The sequence below is a fragment of the Leptonotus elevatus genome, chromosome 19 (assembly GCF_054856555.1).
Source record: "Leptonotus elevatus isolate MCC_2025b chromosome 19, RoL_Lele_1.0, whole genome shotgun sequence".
Taxonomy (NCBI): Eukaryota; Metazoa; Chordata; class Actinopteri; order Syngnathiformes; family Syngnathidae; genus Leptonotus; species Leptonotus elevatus.
In genome coordinates this window covers 12,251,131-12,257,308 of record NC_141257.1, presented here as the reverse complement: position 1 = coordinate 12,257,308, position 6,178 = coordinate 12,251,131, and the positions used below count along the sequence as shown (strand labels likewise).

General features: G+C 42.6%; 1 pseudogene; it reads right to left on the bottom strand.

The window, feature by feature from the left end:
* Positions 1-206: 206 nt before the first annotated feature.
* Positions 207-3,046, bottom strand: LOC147158007 (uncharacterized; annotated as a pseudogene).
* Positions 3,047-6,178: the final 3,132 nt, after the last annotated feature.

The following is a 6,178-nucleotide window of genomic DNA, read 5'->3' as shown; positions in this document are numbered from 1 at the left end:
GCTTGAAGGCTCCGCCCCTTTGTTGTTTTCATATAGACATTCATCTTTAGTCTTCAAATGGACATCAGTCCCAGGCAACTCTGTGAACTCCTCCTCCTCCTCCTCCTCTTTAATGTATAGTGGCAGCTGCTCCTCTTTATTTATGTTGGGAGGGTGTGGCTGCTCCTCTTCTTTAACCTGCAGAGGCTCCAGTTTGTCCTCCTCTTTCACGCCAGGGAAGTCTGACTCCTGCCGCTCAGGACAAAGATATATTTCACAGACGTCTGCGGGACACAAGAGACACAAGGTTTGGTAAATTTACTTTATTGTGGGGTTATGTATTTTATATTTAAGATTATCACATGGGCCACGCGAGCGCAATAATAACAAAGCCGGGAAAACATACGTGTGTAGATGTGTATGTATGTATGTACGTGTGTGTGTGTAGAAACAACAGATTTGCCTCAGTTAGTAAAAAAAAAGAAAAAAAGCAATGGCTTTGTGCTGTGTACAAGTGACACAGCGATGTGAAAATTGAAAAAGCAGTTCTGAGAAATTCAATTAAAATCTAAGTAATGTACCAAAGCGACAGACAAAAACTGTAAACGTAAGGTAACAAAGTGGCCGGATGAAGATTCCTCTCAAAATAAATGAATAAATATTGTTTAAAAGTATTGATTAAGCAAGAGACAAACCTGCTCTGTTCAACACAACACGAGGCTGCTTGCACACAGCGTCCAGCAGCTGACGTTGTCGCTCGTTCACCTCCTGTGCTCCACAAAGCTCTTTTTCGCACGTCACGTTCGTTGCAGCACACATATTCACGATATCGGCGACACTCTATTTTCACACTTGGCGTCTGCTGAGCCAATTAGTCGCTAACAAAACGCGTCTCCTTTTTTTGTGGTGGCTAGTGATAGAAAACGTTCTCTGTTTTCTTGCGTGTTGAAATAAAACTCAAAGTTGAGATCAAGTGAAGAGGCTTTCTAGCAAGAGATTTTATTTAGAAATTTCCGGATTTCCGGACCGGATAATTTATGGACAGAACTCTGCGTACATTTTCAGACATATACTCCTTTAGATAAGGACAGAAACCTTATTAGACATTTCTTTCCCAGGGACTAAACAAAGGCACTATACATGAGTAAAATTGAATAAACTGTTTTCTTACACAGCTCTAACTAAAATCAAAACGGTTAAGATATAAATTGAAACAGTAAAATATTTTCACAATGTTAACATTCCTTCAATTGGGCTCGAAAGAGCCCACAATAAACATTTAAACTTTTTTTTTTTTCGAGGAAAATACCAGCAGGATCTTCATCCCCCACATTGGATGCAATAGTGGGCATGAATGGGTTAGCAGAATCAACCATCATATAAGACGACTTATTTTGTACGTCCTGTTTTTCAATAGCAGTGGTAATAATTCTTTGGCAAAGAGAACGAATACATGGAATACAGCAACACCCGCACGTGGTTAACAAAGCAGCGGAAACAGCAACAGATATCAAAATTGAGGAAACTAAAGCTTTATAGCGCCCAAATACTTCCATCCAATTATCCCATACAGAAGTATCCACACCGGAATGCTCTTTCATTTTCTTATTGAGTGTCCGCAGTCCTTCAATTGCAATGGTTAAACTTCCATCTGGTGCAGTGTTGTTAGGAATAAAAGTGCAACACTGATCTCCAAACATTGAGCAAACTCCGCCCTTTTCTGCCAGCAACATATCTAGTGCAATTCGATTTTAATTAATATGTACTCATCTGGCACACCTCTTGGTACTCCAATTGCATCAATGTAGGTGGGGACATTCTGCTCTTGCCAAGAATACCATTTGGTTCTCTGAAAAGGAGGAGGAGATTTTGGTTCCCAATTATCAATCATTTGTAGAAGGTTATCAACAGAGGTGGGGTAGATTTGTACTGGCAGGAGGAGGGTGATGAGAGCACAATATCCTCTTGTATTCAAAGGCAACTTCTCATATATTCTGCTATCACCACACCACCACCAAATATCCGCCCTGGATCGCGGTTGGAACTTTTGTCCCACATCTATTGCCGAAATGCATTGAGTGATGTGATTTAGTTCTCCCAATTGTTCTCCAGTACCCGTCATTTTAATACATGAAAAATTACCATTCGCAACTTTGTTTGAAAATATTGGTTTAGTTGTCTGCCAATTTACGAGGGGATACACCTTATCCCATTGAGAGCATTTGACATCGGGGACAGTCTTATTCATAAGTTCCATTACACAGTGATCCTCTATATTAGCAGGGATTACTCTCAGTAAAGGTCGTGGTCCCACGCATACCACACAGTTTTTTTCAGAGGCACGAGCCAGCAGTAGCCAATTGTTACTGCTGCCGGACAATCCTGTCATAACACGGAACCACTCAACTACACCATCAATCGGTACGCTGACAGCCTCCACCCCGGTCTCCATCGTGTATTTAGTCATTTTTGGTTGTTCTAACTTACTCATAGTCTTATTTACACAAACTAAAATGGGAAAATATGGATCAGGTCCGGAAAACCATGCCCATAACAATAGCCCAAAACAGGAGGTGTTATATAGAGTTGCATTAGGCGGCCGTATATTTCCATCAGGAAGAGCAAAGGTCAAATCGAGTCAACCTCCCATTTTACGCAATGTTATCCTTTTGCTAAAGAAAATTGCCTCCTTGCTAGTTCCCGGAGGCCAGTATCGTCCGTTCTGGGTGGTTATCAAAGCACTCCAGTCTCGCCGTAAATGTCCTGTCAAACACCACCAGTATTTCACCCAGTCCCCCCCTTTTGTCTGCTTCCCTCTCCTAAATCCCTTCAAAGATTTAATTGGAATTTTAACAGAGGTGTTTGTGTTTGGAGCCACTATCACAGCAATTGAGTTATCATAAGTCCAGGATATGATCCAGGGAATGCGTGGAGAATCAATACCTCGCTTAATACGATGTGTTGTAGTTACGCTCAAAGTTGGAGCAAGGGGGTTACAGAAATACCATATCAGCATCAACATCAACATGAGAAAAAGTGTCGTGATGTAACAGCGTTTGGAGATGTGTTACCGCCTCGAAGCCATCTCGTGATGAAGTTCTTTGTTGAATGAAAAGAGTGGCGTGTTAGTTTTTTGTCAGGATCCTGGTCAACTGCCAGGGATGCAAGGATTGGTCACCGGGATTATTCTGCCCGCAAATGTGACTCTTCGTGGAATGATGCCCAGAAAAAGGGCACTTGACTCAATCTCCGTTGAATGATGTCCTCTGAAACGGCAGCTCGACAACCGGGCACTGGATCACTGGATCAGCAGACGTGGCCCTCAGGTCGGGTCGTCCGTTGGTCCGCAGGTGGTGGGATCGCTGAGCCAGAGGCGGATCCGGCGGGCCTGGTAGACGAGATGTGGTACCAGGTGTCCCCCTTTTTATGCAAGCGCACTGCACAAGACGTTCTCTCCGTGACCTTGTGGGGTCCGGTCCATCTAGGAGCAGACCATTTTCTTTTAGTCACTTTTAACCACACATATTCACAATCATTTATTTCTAAAGGCGCATCTGGACACTTTTTTGTTAGCTTGGAGAACATAGATGCTAACTGTTTGAGTACTGGAGGTCCTGCAATGTGCGACTCACCCAGCGGTGCAACAGGAGCCGGAAATGGTCTGTTTTTGTGACCTTCAAACGGAGTCCGGCCTTTGGCTGAGTTTAGTGACATTCACACATTCATTAATGCAATAGGAAGAGCTTGTAGCCAATTCAAATTTGACGAGGCCAGTGCTTTAGCAAATTTTTCTTTAATATTTCTATTCATTCGCTCAACCTGTCTTTGGGATTGGGGATGATAAACTGACCCGATTGTATGTCTTGGCCCCGATGCTTTTTCTACTTCCTGTAGATGTTTGTTTTTGAAATGCGTTCCATTGTCTGATCTAATTTTTCTGGGAAACCCATGTGATGGTATGTAATGATTAATCAAATGTTTTACCACGACCTCTGCTGTTTCAGATTTGCATTGATATGCCTCAGGCCATCTGGAAAAGGAGTCCACAATTAACAACAATTATCGGTATCCTTCCACTGGTCTTATCATGTCAGTAAAATCCATTGAAATTACCTGTCCCGGGGCAGTCACTTCTGGATCGTGAGTGCCCGGAGTAGGTTTAGATGTAGGCATACTGTTAAATTTATTGCAAACACTGCAGTCCTGCAGTTCACTTTTAACAATTTGTCTCATGTAAGGATGCCAGCAATTGCGCAGTCGTCTCAATATTTCCTCTATACCAACATGGCACAGTCCATGGGCTTCAGAAATCAGTTTTTTAAATTGTTTCTGCGATGGGATATATTTACCTTGTTTCTGCCATATACCTGCTCCATCCTTTTGACCTCCTTTTGACAGCCACACACTTTGTTCTTCCGGACTGGCCTTCTCCTGCCACAGCTTAATTGTTTCTGTGGTTATTTCTTGTCCTAATTCACCTTCACTCACCATCAATTGTAATGTTGGGCTGTAACCCGCTGCTTGTTTTGCCGCCTTGTCTGCCGAATCATTTCCTACTGACACAAAATCATTATTTTTTGAATGTCCTTTACATTTTATCACAGCTACTGCTTTAGGCAGTAGTAAGGCGTCTTTCAAATCAAAGATGTCTTGATGGTGTTTGATAGGCGTCCCTGAAGCAGTCATGAAGTCATTTCTTTGCCATTCTTTTATGGCTGTATGTATCACTACATACGCATAACCGTGTAAATGTTCACAATCTTATCTTTTGCTATTTTTAATGCAGTTGTCACAGCCACTATTTCTGTTCTTTGAAGCAAAAGCTGCACACAGAGGATGACGTTGTTCATATTTTTCAAGAGGTGTTGATGCATAAAGGCAAACATGTCTATTACCATTTTCCCCCTTCTGAAAAAGAATAGCCGAAACACTGATGGATTTTTCAGAAACATCCAGGAAGAACATTTTAGTGTAATCAGGGACGACAAGAGCCGCAGCTTATGACAAAAACTGTTTCAGCAGAACAAAAGAGTTCTCAGCAGCTGGAGTCCAATTAAGAGCATGTGACAGGTTTCTCATTCCTTTTTCATTCACTAATTGTCTGAGAGAATGAGTCAGTTCCGCGAAATCTGGAACATGATGTCTGGAATAGTTGCACAGACCCAGAAAAGCCAACATTTGTTTAACATTTGTCGGTTTGGGATGGTGCAAAATGTCATCTTTGTGTGACGGAGAAATACCTGTTCCATGCCTCGATAAGTCGACCCAAGAATGAAACCTGAGGTCGGGCAATTTGGAATTTGCCTTCGGAGCACTTCAAACCCACCGAATCCAGGTGGCTCAAAAGGAGCTGTGTAGCTTGAAGGCAGGACTCCTCGGATGGTGCAGCTAGGAGTAGATCATCCACATACTGCACTAAAAGAACATCAGGAGGAAGTTGGAGAGGTGACAGCAGCTGTCGAAGGGAAGCGTTGAAAACTCCAGGAGACAACACAAAACACTGAGGAAGCCGGGTGTAGGAGTAACACTCATTATTCCACGTAAATGCAAAATACTTCTGCACAGACAGGTCAAGAGGGATGCAAAAAAATGCATTTGCAAGATCAATGCAGGTAAAATGCATATGCAATGGAGTAATTTGTGACAGCGCAGAATGCGGATTTGGCACCGGGAGTGCTGGTGTCAAAACTTTAGCATTAATAGCTCTGAGATCATGCACCATACGAAATTCACCAGTATTTTTCTTTACTACTGGGAGAATAGGAGTATTGTAGCTAGACCGATCAATTTTACAAAGAACCCCTGCTTTTGGCAAACCATCAATTGTTACTGAGATGCCAAGTCGCCCTTCATTTTTCATTGGGTACTGCGGCACCCAAACGGAGTCGGGTTTTAATTCAAAAGTTACTGGAGCAACTTTACACAGGCCCACATCAGTCGGGTCAGTAGACCACAGTGCAGCAGGCAAGGATTGTAACATGTCACCAGCAAGCTCGCTGTCAGATGTCTCTCGTCCATGATGTCGGTCCAAAAGCTGATGTTCTAAAACAGACATGGAAATAAACAAATCAGATTTAATCCAATAAGCATCAAGAGATTTGGAATATAGTAAATCTGTATGTATAGAATGTTGCCAATCCGTTGCTCTTGTGCAGGCCAGGACAAATGGACCCAAATCTTTTGCCGTGTGCTGGGATGA